The following is a 17,059-nucleotide window of genomic DNA, read 5'->3' as shown; positions in this document are numbered from 1 at the left end:
TGTAAGTAATGGTTAATTTGTTTACAATGCGCATTGGGCTATGGGCGTTGGTGACCACTTACCTTTAAGTTTTTTGTCATGCCTACATTTTTTCTGCCCACATATTTCAAATAAATAAAAAAGGACTAGTAAAATAATAAATTCTTATAAATCAAGTGTACGTTAAAGTTGACCTTTGTCAAGTTTTGGCGTAATGGGAAGCTGGAGTGCAATTTGAAATGCATTATCTCTGAATGCGACAATTGCCTAAGTTAGTTTCAAGCTACTTCAGGCCATTATACTAAGTTGAAACACGGAAACCATATTCGATTATCAACTTCATTATAACGAAGTGCTGAATCTATTTGCGTTGAAACATGTTTTTATATTGAGTTTTAATAGAGATACAATCATTGAGAAGATGATGATTAGTACTATGTATATTAAATATAAGAAATCGGCCATTTGTGAGTCGAACTAGCATTTAAAAACAAGCTAAAATCAAGTATTTTTAATGTTATGAATATGTTCAGTTCTCCTTTTTACCATCACATGGAAATTTTCTCACGATATTTTCCTTTACTTTCAGTTATCCACGAGTTTTGTCCAATGGACCATGTCAGCAACTTAAAGGTCTGTTAAATTATATCGGTAACAGGTGTGCTTGAAGACAATTTATGACACGATTCTTAGACAAAGCGGTTGGATCGTTACCAATCAAGTTTGGCTAAATACATCAACATGTCACTTCCCCCTGTATTTGTCAATGTCAACCTTTATCGGTAGATATAGCTCATAAAACGACATATATTTTGTTTTATTATTGGTGGTAGGGCTATGTGCAAGCCCATCTGAGAGGTACCACCCACTCAATACATATAAAATTGACTCGATAAACATGAAACATGAATTGTCCTATTATGCGATATTTTATTATGTTTACAAACAATCTAGTCTCGCCTAGAGCGATTTTTTCAAAAGCTTACATTCAATTTTTAAAATGAAAAAATGCTTATGACGTTTATTACATTTACTTCACACAAAAAACAATCGAAAGGGTGTAAGGTTAAAATTTGCTTTCTCAAGACAGACTCTTAATTAGCCTAATTTTAAAAAAGTACAAAATGAAATATTTTTATAATTGATACATTATATATGTAAAAGGCGATAGGACGAAAAAATGGGCCACCTGATGGTAAGTGTTCACCATTGCAAATAGACATTGGCGCTGTAAGAATTAATATCAATCATTCTTTACATCGCCAATGAGCTGCCAGCCTTGAAAACTAATAAATACCCCAATTACACAACAATACTAAGTGTTTGGCGGTAGAATATGTGGTGAGCCTACCACCAATTAAATTAACCAACGCTGCTGGATTTATTTAATTATGTCTATTTCAATTATAAACCTATCAAAATAATTTAATATAAACATTGAATTGAATATAGCGTGACATAAATCTTGCTATTTGCTTGAATGTATATTATTTTCTAAGAATATAAAAATCATTTTTATCTTAAAAGTATTTACCTGAGAATTGAATTTTACGTTACACGAAATTGATATTACAGGTTATTTTTATGCTTCGGGCGATGATTTTTTTAATAATACATATCAAATCGAATCATTTCAATAATTTAAAAAGAGTAGATAGTAATATGCTTTTCAAAATCTGTATTTACTTTTAACCTAATTTATATTCATCGACTTGTATATTTCGATTATTTGTATGAACGTTAAAATAAGTTTAATCTCAAATACTCACAATAAATAGAACTCCATTTTGAAGATGATCCTAATCTTCAAACGACTTCTTAAAGGCAATTTATTCATGTTTCAAATGCCTTGAAATTTAATCATTTGACAAATAAATTTTATTCAAACTCATTATAAATACAAAATAAATTACTTTTAAACTATACCTTCGAAAATCAAATTTCAAAAGGAATAAAAACGGTATCATATATACATAAATTTAACAGATATACCATTACAACAGGGATAAAATTTAGTTTGTCTTGAAAAATTATTAAAGTCATAACAACAAATACGATTAATACCTGTAAACTAAATTCATACATCAATTTATTTTACCTCCTGGTTTGAAGTTGTATTATTTCTTCAATAACACTAATATTATTAAATTAAATAAAATGGGTAAATAAGTAAAAAATAATTGGGTATTTCCAGGTACACCAATCTTCTCAACAATCTAGGCCATAGATCAGATTCAAAAGTAAAATCTTGGAGCGTATAGTACTCAGGTTACTCTACGTCCCACGATTTTATTTTGAGTCTGATCAACGCCGTGCAGTTGAAACCCAAGACAAAATTAAATGCAACATTCTTCTTTCAGCCGTACCACAGATACATTTTGGGGGAAACTGTGTTGCTTTAAGATGAATAATGTCAAAGTCGATCCGAACTAACGGTACATCTTTTGGATAAATTTGCGAATTGGGGTAGTTTTTGTACTGGTCGCACTCGGAAAGCCTTTCAAGTTTTTGAAAAATTTAAAACTCGCATAAAAAAAAATTGCAGTCCTCTACTATCGGTTTAACATCGAATTTGAACTTAATATTCGGTGTATACTTACTATATTGGTGAGGTGTCTTTATAATTAACTTCGTTTTTTCATGATTGAAAAATATTTCATAGCAGATATCTTTTCCTATCGACCTAAGAGATAGTTAGGCATTGATTTTTGATTTTACTTGGATGCATTGGTTTGCAATTTTGAAAGTCACAGTTGTGTTTATTTTGTGGAGTGATTCTAGAGTGTATATGAATGAAGGGTGCGCTTCAGCAGTGGCTGTTCTATTTATTGTTGGAGCTATCCGAGTATTACTGGAAATTTGATTTAATAATATCGTCATCGTCGTCGTTAGTAATACTATCGTGACGCAAGTATGTTACTTAATATTAATTTTCAATGAGACAGATTATTTAGCCGTGTCTAGCTGATATATTAGTATTAACAAATACAGTAAAATGATTGTAACTAAATTTAAGAACATTATTTTAATTTCTTTTTTGAACCAAATTTGATACTTTATTAATTTTATTTTTTTATTGTATTACAGCTTTTATGAAATCAGATGTGACCATGAATCTTTGTTTTGATTAAATGCCTAGAATTCAGTTGCAATGTTAGTAGTGCTATGCACTGTATTCTACTTGTAAAGGCCTTTCATTTGATATCCAATACGTATATTAAAGGGATTATAGAATTTTAATTTTACATGGTGTATTTTAATAGCCAAATCCTTTCATTTTATACCCATATTAAAGGGTTGTGAAAAAATATGTAATCCGCTGTATTGTGGCGATGGCCATTTTGGATTTAATTGTATTGTCATCACAACTAAAAATTAGAATCTGACATTTTGTGTGTATCAACTGCCAGATCAGTCGATCAACGGGAAGGGGGTAAAATTTAAATTTATAAATTTGAACCCTAAGAAGAAACAGGGCACGCTAAACAAAATCGTTTAACAAAATGAAACGTTTCTTTGAAATGTTCGAGACTAAATTGAATCCTTCGTATTGGTGATGTGTATTGTTGGATATGAAATGTGTTTTTTTAAACGTTTTTACGTTCGGAAAGAATATATTTTATACAAACACTTTTATTATAATCCCATAGAATTTATCGCGCACATAAAATATTCCCATTTTCTTTTGTACACGTGGATCAAATGATGCTGAATTTATCGTATCGAATGAAATGTAATCATTCAGAATAAAAGAATAACAAGTAAAGTATGATTGTTGTGTTATTCTGTTGTTGTTTATTATGAAAATGATAGAAAAAATGTCTCTTTTATTCATATTCTTCAATCTATTTTAAAATTCAATTCGGCTATTTCCCGTGGTATGAGACCCGGTGATCTTAAATACAAGTATACCCCTATCATAGTCACACTTTGCATGAAGGAGTATAATACGAAATATTAAAACAACTATTTGTTTACCTAAATTATTTTGAATTTTATATTGCATCATCAGGTTTTGTACAAGTGTTGTTTATACAAGTGTGTTATCATAACTTAATTCGAATTTATATAAGATAATAATATTATAGTTAATCTGACACGTTCTTAATTAGCACGTGTACATGTTTTTCATGATTAAAGTTTAAATGGAAGCTCATTCTCTACAGCTACAGCCATAACGATTTATCTCAATATAAATATTAGTTAACTTAACGATGTGAAAAGTCTAGTCCCAAATTGGCTTCAATTTAATAAAACTCCCTTCATAGATTATTTTTGTAAATATTAACCTTGAAGCTGTCCCACATTGGGTGCCAATAATAATTAGCCTTGTAGCAATATCGATATAGAAACATTACAATCGCTGCTTTATGAAAATTTATTATAATAATTATATCAATACAAACTTTTTGGAAGTGTCGTATTTTAATAATACTAAATAAGTTCATACCGAGAAAGAAAACTTTGTAATGTTTTATTGGAAGTCATCCGTCTTCATCTGCAGAAAGAACAGCCGTGACAGAAAGATTGACAGCTCTAATTGAACGTAACGAACGCTATTTTATTTCTTAAGAGGTCGTCTAGATAATGTGCTTGGAATAGTTAATAGAACAATGAAATAAGATAAAATACTAAAAAAAAAAAGAACTGAAAAATGAAACTATTTATGTTTGTTATTAAAAATGGGTATATAATATATTAAACATTGTGATATAATGCTAAATAGTATTTATATAATCGGTTTTTACATTATTTTTAATGCTCTGAGATAAAGTGAAATAATTGGAAAGAAATATATAATGTGAAAAAGGTAAGGAAAAGCTCATAATATATAATATAATACAATTTAATATTTTAATTTTATTAATTACAGCTCAGAATGGACGGGTAAACTACCTAATTATACATAAAAGACAATCAAGAATAATTTATGAATATATTGTGGAATAATACATTATATGTACAAATTGAAAATCTAAATAAAAATAAAATAGATAATTAAAGGCTTTAGAAAATGAACGGAGGAATAAATTGTAAATAAAATATTAATTTACTTCAATAGACGGTAGGTTCGAACCACTTGAATGTCAACTTATATCAAATCAAATCAATTTTATTCAAGTAAACTTCACAATGAAGCGTTTTTGAATCGTCAATATTTAAACACTACCACCGTTTCGGAAAGCAGCCTCCAGCGAGATGAAACGGCAAATAACTCGCATAGTTGCTCTTGTCAAATAAACAGATTTACAATGCTGTTTTTCACAATAATTAGTGTCCTGTGATGGACCCGAGCCTAAACCCTGGCGTTTTTTTTTCTAATATATTTAAATAATCCAAATCAATCTAGCCTTTGGAGTAATCGAAGGTGAACACATATAAAATAACATACGTACTGAAAATAAGAAAAAAGGAAAAGACAAAAATACCTTAAAATTAAGAAAAAGAAAAGCTACTCCTCTTCTCTACTAAATTGTTTATTCTGGTACATAAATTTGTTGTTAATCAGAATATAATGAATTACATACAATATTAATTGGAAACTATTTGGTGTAGGTTAAGAATGCTTTTCCAATATATTTAATTATCTAAACATTCAATTAATTGTCATGTCTATTAAATTGTTATCAGAACAGTAATATACTTCAGCGTACAATATTAAACAATTATTCGAACTTAGTAGTCCTTCGATTCATTAATATTTAGTTGATGTAGGTCTGTGGCAGAAAACATTAAAAAAAACATAAATTATGGACTTTTAAACATGTCATATTATAGTAATCTTCGTAGCAACTATGTATGTATGTATATGTATGTAATACTTATATATTGTGATTTGAAAGTATAACATTATTATTTTGTTTCAGTCATAGACTGTTTGTATAAATAATATGTTTTGACTATAAAGAACTAGTAAATTATAATGTTCTATATTCATTTGGTAAAAAGCAGCATCTAGTAGATGTATGTATGTAGGGTGTCGAAATGTATTTCTCTATGCTGCTCTATATAATAGCTGATCAGCAAATGAATACGGAGAAAATCTTAACATCTCAATAGTACTTATCCTAATTTAAAGCTGCGATCTTTGATTGAGAGTCATGTTTTCTATCCACTGGTAAATCGTGACTAAATTAAATTAATTCAGCTTAGCTTCAAATTCCAACTTTGTTTCAATTTATACAGAAGTTACTGTTGTGTTAGTATTCCTTATAACGACATCGGATTTGTAGAAAAAAGTATTATTCACAGGCTGAGCTTAAGCAAGACAGGAAAGAGAAGCATTTTCGGCAAGAGTTCGGAAATAATAACATTTACAATTCAAATAACGGTCTGGTTTGTTCGCCATTTCATTATCCTTGTTCAACGCGGAAAAAAGGGTCAAGCGAGAGTCAAGGTCATGCGTTGAAAACCACGCTTAGAGTATTTTTTTCCCTGTGTTTTAATTCCCTGTATAACGTGGAACAGATATAATAATGACATGCTTTTATTATAACCCCTAATAATGTACATCGGCAAATACAAAATTAACTTTTTCATTCAATATCGTTTATTGTTTACCAATTTCTAACAAAGAGTAAGTCTAATGAAAACGATGTTTGTTACACAATACAATATGTACGTTCCCTTATATTGAGTGAAATTGGTATAAATTAGGTTATGTATATACAACTCTGAGCCGAACATCGTCCAAATTAAAAAAAAAATGTTATAATAAGTTTTAAAAATTGAATATTGACAGCATACTTTGCGTACCTCACTCGTACTTATCAAGGATCGTAGTATTTATTCGCTTGGAGTAAACATATTATCACTGGATAGACCCATTTATTCAAACTTTTTATTTCAGTATAAAGTATGTATCGCTCAGAGAGTAATTAGCTCTCATAATTTCTCATAACATCGGATTTTTGTTAATTTATATGTTTCGGAGCTACCAATTAAAATGTTTTAATGAAATTTTAAAATAATTTCGGATTCAGCAGCAATTCAGTTTTTGTTTATAATTTGAAATATTGTCATAAGCTTTAGGTATTTATTTTTGTGAGATAACACAGATGATTCTTTTATTATGCAAGGGAGTTCAATCATTTCCATGTCTTAAGTAATATGATTTTGATGCGACCCTTCAATGGCGCGCCTTGGGGTAAACCCGCTCGTATATAGCGACAGCATGACGCTTTCGCAACTCACGTAGGTAGGCCTCATTAATTTAAAACCGAACATTAAAAATTATAATTGCTGTGTTTCAGCCTAAGAGTGATTTAGTCAGTATAATTCCTGGCTCAAAGAACATAATATATTAAATAGATAATAGCTTAAATGGGGGCTCCTTTTAAGATAAACCATCCGAAATATTTATTTATCACAGTGTCTATACTTCTTCAAAAAGTCTACAGAAAAATAATGGTTCTATATGATGATTAAATTGAAATCATCAACATCAATCAGGTTTTCACATCTATTGACACTCCGAGCAACAATTATATGCAAGTTTATATGGTTTTTATTATTCAAATATATTACAGGCGGTACAAGATCATGACTAAAATTTAATTGAAATACAATCATATTATTTATGGATAGTATTTGTTTTTAAATAAATGGTTGGTTTTTAACATTATTTTCATTGTCATCATTAATTTCAACAATACTTAAGACTTTTCGTACTTTCATTTAGGTCGTCAATAGGCTTACAGGGCTAACTAAAGTAAGTGAAAATGTTTGATTGAAAACTATCGCGTAAAAACCGCATTGATTGACGTTTTATATTTTGTAATACCTACTGAGTTTTCGATCATTGGACCAATTTAAATTATGTGTTTCATTTAGAAATTCAATTACTGCTTTTAACACCGTCTGGAGACATCTTTACAATACAAGATCTAAACAGATATGTAAAATGACGATTCAAAAGTACTTCAAAAGCCTACATGACTAAAGTATATTTCGATTTTGATTTTAAAATTCACCTAATTCCATGACAATATATTGTCGTCAATTTATATGAGATATATATACGCGTAAAACTTAATTAAGTTAAATGAAGTATAACTCTGTATCGTTTTATTGAATTACACGATCCTTCAATCAATTATAATAACACCGAGCTTGAGTGACGTGGCGGGCTTGTTATGAGGGTACTCTACCAAATAATATGTTGTATCGCCTTACATATTATAATGGGATCTTTTGCAACGGGGTAACTTTACGGGCATTGTTAATCAAAGAGGATACGTCGAGTGCGTGTTTTTTCGGTAATTGATTATGTCTTACTAATATGCGATTACGAAAGCGATCACGCATTCAAGTGTAAGTCTACTTTTTCGTGTTTTCTGTGATTAATTTATGTTATAAAAACACTTGAAATTCACGCTTATCGTGACAATGGTCTATTTCAAGATGGCGGAAACTATGATGCATGGTCACTTAAATAATTATACGTCACGTTATTATTAGGAGAACACGAAATGGCGATGCTGCATTGCAAAAAGCTGCTGAACAATGCCGGATGAAGAAAAAATTATATCGTTAGCTCAAGAAAAAATCTTAATAATCAAACCAGCTAAATTATATATACCAAAGATATCTGTTTGTGTTTTTCAATATAATATGTACATATATATCAATAGATCTTGTTTAAATGTAAATATTTTTTTGGGATATATCGGAATACAGTCCGAACTGATACCTTTTTCCGCATCATGATTTATAATGGAAAGTAACGCGCTTGTTTTCAATAAAAAAATTCCTAGAATAAGAAAAATATAATATTAGCCAAAATGTAAATTCTATTAAACACTGAAAAAAGTCTTGGAGACATTCATTCATTCACAAAACTGTTTGAGGACAACCTTTAACCTTTTGACTTTGACACAGGTATATAAGATATTAACAACTGCGCCTGACATGAATTGCTTTCGTTAAAATGTATTATTATTAATTCATTCAGATTCACATACTTAAAGCTTAAACAAATCGAAAAAAAAATTATCGCCAGCAGCCTTTAAATGAAAATTAAATTTACAAAAGAACACAATTATAAACATACTGTTAAAAGAAATGTATATTTAATAAATGGAATTTACTGAATAAAATCATTTTAGAATTAATCTTTGTGATTTATGCACATTAGATATAAGTCCGAATAATGAAGTTAACATAAATTATTTGAATATAAACAGGCTGTATTTTATGGTTCACTTTATTTGCAAATGCCGATAGTTTTCTATGACGCACTATTTTAATTGAATAGCGAAATTTAACATACAAAATATTAAAGAAATAAATTACTTTAAAGCAATTAATAAATAAATAAATAAGGATTTTAATATTATTTATTGAGGACTCAAATAAGTCTAAATTCAAATTGTATTGTAAAACTGTTGTTTAAATCATTATTAATATATTTTGTTTGTAAAGTTGTAATATATTTTTTTTAATTATCGTTACCTCAGAACTCCATTATTTATAAAGGCATATGGAAATTTTTATTTGTAGGTAGGAGTGCAAACTTCCTGTTTGGTTTTATTTAAATTAAAAATACTTTTACTTATATTATATTGTGTTTATTGTAATAATGTTTCATTCGAACATCTCTTTTGACCTTAACATGTTACATTTGCGTATGTTTTTATCTATTTTCAACGAAGATTTCCAACCTTGGCTTGTTTAAAACAAGAATAATTTTGTGATCCAATTTTATAGCGTCAATGAATGAGCAAGATTAAAGTTCTGCTTAAGTTGACGAGGGTGTGAAAAAGATTAAGAGCTCCGTGACGTCGAATTTCCGTTCTACTATTTGGGTCAGTGTTGCGCAAGTTACCTCAAGATCGATGAAAGTATGTTCATATCAAATCATTTTGAATCTTGTTCAAAACATCAAATATTATAAAAAGAAGAAAATATATTTTACAAAGAGAATATATATTCTTATTTATACGAACATGCATTTTATAATACTCTTGTAATCGTTTGTGATTTTTTTATGAATACGGATACAGACTTCTCAGCATTTGTTTCCTTTCATTATAATAATATTAGTATAAAGTCTTCTGACGAAGACTGTTGAAAGGATTCACTCTACTTGGTGGTAGGGCTTCGTCCGCCTACTTATATTATAAAAATCCAATATCTTAACCTAATGTAGACGTGAAGATCCAAACCTTTTCCTCGAAAAAGGCGATAAAGCCCATTTATAGGCAGTTGCTTTTTTTATTTTTTTTTCCAATTAAAGGTACCTCGGAAAAATATACAACACTGATTTAAGGACAGTCGACGCAACTTAACAACTATCGCTGGACTTTATCCTTACACGGGAGTCTCTAGATCCTCCGCAGTTATCGCGACATCAGCCCGATAGACCTGGTAAGAGAGGTAAGACTCACATGATTCAACATGAACAAAATTGTTGGATCCCTCAATCGCTTCATCTCCCGCGTGATAAATTACTATTGTGAAATTAATATTAACTATACGTAATTGTATTTTTACCTTTTGTAAATAAAATTAAATTATCTGGAATTATTTGTCTACAGTAGTCAAAAATCAATACAATAAATTAGAAATAGAACTACAAGCAAAATGAAACAAACAATCAGGTATATTAACCAAAAAACAAAATATTTCTTAGAACAAAAAAACAGAAAAATCACAAACGCAAAAGAAAAACAAACAATATTAACGAATATCATTTTCAATATGAATACATACAAACATAGGAATAATACAGACAAGTAGACAACAAAAGGATAACTTTAGCCTGGAAAAAATATTGGGGATTGAAGTTAATAATGGAAAATAACACTAGTAATATTATTCTAAAGAACAAGGTTTAGAAACTGCAGTTTTACCATGACTATCACCTTTTGATGACATCCGTAGTTGAGTAGGGTGTACACCGGTTTTCATGGGTACGCCACTCCGAGGTCCCGGGTTCGATTCCCGGCCGAGTCCATGTAGAAAAAGTTCATTAATTTCCTATATTGTCTTGGGTCTGGGTGTATGTGGTACCGTCGTTATTTCTGATTTGCCATAACACAAGTGCTTTAGCTACTTACATTGGGATCAGAGTAATGTATGTGATGTTGTCCAATATTTATTTATTTATTTATTTATCACAGTTGTCAGACGTGGTCATCGAAAAAAAGAGAACGAAGAAAGGATTGCTATCTGCCGATCTAAAATCGAAAGAACTATACTCAGATTGGCAACGGCAACATCAGAAGGAAAACAAAAATAACAGAAGCACGAAAACGAATTAGATTACTCAGATGGCATTGGGCGGGACATGTCTGTAGGATGAGTGACAATAGATGGACAAAACGTGTGACAGAGTGGCTGCCACGAGAAAAGAAAAAAAAATAAGAGAAGACCAAATAAAAGATGGAGAGATATAGTCAGAGATGTGGGTATCAATGGGTGCAAAAGACGGAAAGTAAAGTACGGGAAACAGATGTACGGAAAGATTTAGGAGAAACTTACGCCGCTGAGGCTACTGCTACAAAAATTCATTGATATTTATACCACACTAATAAGTCATAATAATATACAATTTTTCTAAACATTGTTATAATCTAGAATAAGTTCTCATGTAAAAGTTCATTGTAGCAGAAATAGAGGCTATAATAATTATAATTTTATTTTTATCTGTATATTGTTTTCGTTATATATAACTATATAACTAAAGTTTATTTTAAATATTTAACTACATATATAGTAAATTGCATTGTAATTCGCGACAAAGCTTAAATTGTATACAAATACCCATGCTTCATTATAAAATTAATATTGGTGTTGAAAGAATGGCATAGACTTAAGAAGGATTCTACAGCATTTAACAAACTCGTTTAAAACGCTTAAGCTTATAACCCCTATGAACTCTTTAGAACTCATCACTTTAAATAAGCTGTACAACGTAAACCTGCTTAAGATGACTGATATTCTTAATCAGAAAGAGCGTTAATTTTACGGCGGATAATAAGATCATTAGCATGTATAATTTCATTATTGATCAATGGCTGTATGGATAAGATAACTATGAAATATTGCAAATAAAAAAAAAAAAATCCTCACTACTTGCTTGAAGAGATATCTGAATATCTATTTGTTATTCGCTTTAATTTTTTAGATGATTTCTCACGTCTTAAGATTCGCGGTACAGTTATAGATACTGTTATATTGGAAAATATCTTATGTACTTGTAATCATACTATAAACGGATGAGCTACTGGTATTAATTGTGCTAATATTCATTGGCCTTAAAATATTTTAAATGACAAATCTTTACAAAAAATGTATTAATAAATTGATACAAACAAAATAGCGACAGCTTGAAGTTAATTTAGTTTAACATAGAATATAACGTCAAATAAAGTTATGGACACACATTAGATTGTATACAGACAGGCTAAGATTAAAACGGATATTATCAAAAGCGTTAGTCGGTAATACGTTTTAAAAACGAATATCGACGTTATTTGTTTTAAAAGAAAAATGTCGAAGTTATTTTGAAATTCATAAAATGCTTTCTATAAAACTCAGTATCAGTTATCATCATTTTCCGCATATAACACAACCACAGCCTGTGACATTTCAAAAATATTGTCGAATAAATAAAGATAGGTTTTTATTTCAAGAGATAAAAAATTGCCATCATAAATTCTGTATTATTGTCATTTTAATTCTAACAAACCGTCGTTGCTTTCGTTGTAGCAACGTGTATTGTAACGTATCTTAACATTTATCAAATTTATGGCGTCGTGTTAAAAAGTAAATAAAATTATACAATTCCTCTTTTTAACATGATTACTTTCTTTCAGCATACAACAGTCGCGTTTCAGTGATTTTTATTCTTCAATGACGCTAGTTAAGAAAAGATAAAGAAATTCGTTGAAATTTTTCAGCTCTGAAAATCGATAGCAACAAACAAATAAAATGGAGTAGTACTAGATTATTATTATTAATAATTTTACAAGGATAGAAGAGTAATGGACGCCTCGGCGTCCACAACCACTCTGTGGAACCAGCTTTCGCCAGCGGTTTTTCCGAACCGATACGACTTGGGAACCTTCAAGAATAGAGCGTACTCCTTCCTGAAAGGCCGGCAACGCACCTGCAAGCCCCCCGGTGTTGCAGATGTCCATGGGCGGTGGTAGTCACTTTCCATCAGGTGAGCCTCCTGCAAACGATTGCCACCTCTAACATAAAAAAAATAATAATAATGATAAGAAATAAGCATTAATTTTTTATCACACTACTTGGTCCACTTATCTTCCTCGTTTATATAAATGATCACCATTATTTGTTAGATCATAAGAAGGTACTATTCCTTTTTGGTCACACTTTTGGTAATTTAAAAATATTAACACATGTAGACTATGTTTGATGGTATAAGCTGTAAACAATTCTCTATTAGATAAGTGCTATTAACCTCAATTTTATTTGTAAAATTGAAAGCAACTGTTAATTTTGTGATTCATGTTCCTAAAAAAATTAAAAAATCTCCAAAAAATGTGACGTGCATTCTATTAATAGCAGAAATATTACTCCGCACTAGGCAGTCTGATGCGTGCCAACTACCGGTTTCAAATTCGCACGTATAAACAATAGCTCGGACGACATACAATCCAATAAAGAATTAAATAATTTTATTTCTTTATACAAAATGCAGTAATATATAAATGAAAAATATAATCATGTATAGCACTCAAAGAACAAAAAAATAAATAAAATATAATCAGTGTAATTCAAAAGGTATACTTATAAAATAAGAATATGCTAATTTAGTGAGAGTGGAGCTTGAAAGTTTAGAAGATTGGTCAATGATACCAAGAGATATTCTACCGCGTCGTATGTTATGGAATTTAAAAAACAATTAATGAGTTATCATATAATGTTACAGAATCAATATAATGTCAAAGTCAAAGTCAAAAATCTTTATTCAATATAGAAGTGTTTACACTTGCTTATTGATAGTCAATAAACCTCGGACCTGAGAAGAACCGGCGAAAAAAACTCAGCGGGATTTTTTTTTTTCCATTTTGCATGTACAATAATAATTATATTTTAGTTATTTGAAACAGTCATTTGAACAGTTATTTGAAATGGTAATACTTAATCATGAATATTACAATAAAAATATTAATTCCTGATGTTACAATAAGTCACAGCTGAACCTCGGTAATGCAGCCTCCTCTCTAATCCAGAGCTTATTGGTATCCGACATAAGCAAAACAGTGGCCAACGTACGGTTGAACATGTTGGAACTTGTGTTACGTGGCATCGTCACGTGTTGCAGCATGTGCTGTCACAACCTTTCTGTGACTTGAGTATTGAATTTATTAAATAATATATCTTCTCAAAAAATAAAACTACCGATCTAAATGGTGGTGTCAATAATATGTATACGAAAAATTGCGATTCAAGATCAACCAGTGAATCAAAATATTACAAACCTGGAAAACAGATTAAAGAAACTTAACCGTTTTAATATAAACATATAAAATATAATTTTTATGTTCTACAGTAGGGTTAATAGCATGATAATTTTATTTAAAATGGCCTAAATGCGGTGCTTTAATGCCCAAGGTGTGCCGTTTGTGAGCTTTAGCACACAAACGTTCCGTAACGTTTTTTTTATATTTTATTATTGATTTTTTTTTAAGTTTCCTTTTGTAGAAGCGTATTCGTTTTAAAAAAAAAAGTTACTAACATTGTGTTAACTGTATGTACGTCACAATTTCTGTACAAATTCAACAGAATTTATTTGATATTGTTGGTGTAGTATTAATTATTAAAAGTAAATTAAATAAAACAACAATAATTTGTACGAAGTTCAACTATTTTGAAATAATTAAAACAATAGGACAGTCGTGTACATAACTGACAATGGCAGAAAGCCTGCCAGTAAAATTATCCATGGCGCCAGATTGAGACCTCGCTTTAGACACAAGAGGTCCGCAAACAAAACTCGAAGTGAGCTTTCAAATTGAAATGGTCGAACCGAGTGTCTGCTACGTGACCGAATTCAAAAAACCTTATACGGTAAATCGTAAATTTTGTATATTTCTTTATTTCCAGGCCCAGAAAAAATATTTGCGCAAAAGATAATGGGTGCATTAAACGATAGTCGATATGTCTTAAGTGATTCAATTGGATTGAGGTCGTAAAAACAGAGATTAAGCTTATGAAACTTCATACGAAGATAAAAATATTAAATTTATGATGAAGAACGATGGATTATAAAATCAAAATATTCTTTGTTCAAAAAGGCACATAAAAGCAATTTTGACTCAACATATTACAGTGTATTAAATATAAAGTTAACAACTATAAGTATCTTTATTGTTAACAACTATAAGATTATCCGTGGACGTTGAATATTATCGTACATTTTATATGTGTTTATTGCATAAGGTCGTCAATGTGTCGAGGAAAACAGTGCCTTTATTTGTGCTACGATCAAAATTCCTAACGTTAACTTTGTGTAAAGCTTAACAACAGTCTGTAAATGTCCCACGGCTGGGCTAAGGCATCCTCTCCCATTGAGGGGAAGATTTGAAGATTATTTCACTACGCTGACCACAAGCGAAAGATTTCACTGATATTAGACACATGTCGGTTCCCTCAAGATGGTTCCCTTCACCACCGAGCGCTTGATGAATTATAAACATAAAATTAAATACATAAATATTCAGTGGTAGTTTCCTGGGTTTGAACCTGCAATTATCGTTTAAGCATCTTAGCCGATGATTTCGGGTTGGCGTTCTAATAATGAATTGTTTTTGATTTTTTACTTTGACATTTCCACTCAAAATTATTCAAATAGTAAATCATCGTAAAGGTATATATAACCATGTACCAGTATTAATTAACAATGTAATTACAAGCACAAACATTGTTTGTGATGAAGCGTCTGTTTGATCATCGCAGACATACTCCAATGGTTTGTTTAGTGGGATGAGTTTTCGATGAGTAATTCCGACTATACACATGACGAATAGGCTGAACTTACACAAAGTAACAAGTGTATCGGGGCTTTTGAGAATATTTGCGAAGATTTTTGTATTAATGTATCTTATGGAATTAGATAAAGAGCAAATTTTCCCACTGAAGTTATCAAGCATTTGTTTTTATGTACAAGCAATGATGGGTTAAGTTTTTGGTCAGACGTTATACATGTTGTGAACGAAGTTAATCGATGTAAGATATCTTCTCTAAAAGCTAATGAAAACTCGCACATTTTCTAACTTTCCTGTTAAATTTACTAATTATAGATTTACAATTATAGACTGTGACTTTGTAGAACACACGAATCTCTTGCGAAAATGTTGAGATCCAGAATAAAAAACATTGTTTATGTATACAATTTATTTTGTTGAGTGTTCACGTATTTAATTGGCTTATTAATGTCACGTACGGTGGTGGAAATATTGAAGTAACCAATATATGTCAGATTTAACTCTATCACATGTGTAATAACCCACCCACATGGGAGTAGACCGGTGAAATAAGTCAAGCCATTACCCTCAACAGGAGAGAAGGTGTACCACGAGTTCAAAGCAAATAGTTCCTATCCTAGAGAGGGAGCCAATAGATCCTTAGACCAGACACTTAGACCCAAGACAACCTTTCAGCCAACCTACTTTGGGATCCTAACTCCCACACACAACTTTACATATTATTAAGGCGGATGTAAAATGTAAACTTTAATGCACAGACATGACGGTGTAAATTTTTCATAGAGAATATCATGACTATGAGAGAATAAACAAATATATTATTACATTAATACTAGTGGAACTTTAATAGGATATTACTTTTTATAGATAGATGGTTATTATATAAACACGATACATCTATTTATCGCGATGACCACACACGCGACAAAATTCAACAAAACCGTATGACATATTGTTTGCAACGTATTATTTACAAATACTAGTGCATAAACAACAAACGTACATATTTATCGAAATAATATTCGTATGTATGTACGAATTAGATTATACTCCGGCATACTCCGCATTATAAATTATTCGTATCAAACCGATATCGAGGTCACATTCTTATTCGTACG

The 17,059-nt window shown here is 30.4% G+C and overlaps 3 protein-coding genes across 3 annotated transcripts in view; 2 read left to right on the top strand and 1 right to left on the bottom strand.

Moving 5' to 3' along the window:
- LOC135194112 (putative uncharacterized protein DDB_G0285869) overlaps positions 1 to 9,370 on the bottom strand; it is a 317,179-nt gene extending 307,809 nt beyond the window's left edge. The window contains exon 1 of the mRNA XM_064218781.1: positions 9,364 to 9,370. The gene's annotated coding sequence lies outside the window, so the exon portion shown is untranslated. The remainder of the gene's footprint in view (positions 1 to 9,363) is intronic.
- The window catches only part of LOC113397339 (dehydrodolichyl diphosphate synthase complex subunit DHDDS), a 412,132-nt gene that overhangs the window by 108,823 nt on the left and 286,250 nt on the right, over positions 1 to 17,059 (top strand). The gene's annotated exons all lie outside the window — the stretch shown is intronic.
- The window catches only part of LOC113397343 (mitochondrial import inner membrane translocase subunit Tim8), a 312,742-nt gene that overhangs the window by 14,421 nt on the left and 281,262 nt on the right, over positions 1 to 17,059 (top strand). The gene's annotated exons all lie outside the window — the stretch shown is intronic.

The sequence above is a fragment of the Vanessa tameamea genome, chromosome 3 (genome assembly GCF_037043105.1).
Source record: "Vanessa tameamea isolate UH-Manoa-2023 chromosome 3, ilVanTame1 primary haplotype, whole genome shotgun sequence".
Lineage (NCBI taxonomy): Eukaryota > Metazoa > Arthropoda > Insecta > Lepidoptera > Nymphalidae > Vanessa > Vanessa tameamea.
Note: the sequence above shows the minus strand (reverse complement) of the source record. Positions and strands in the feature narration are given on the sequence as shown.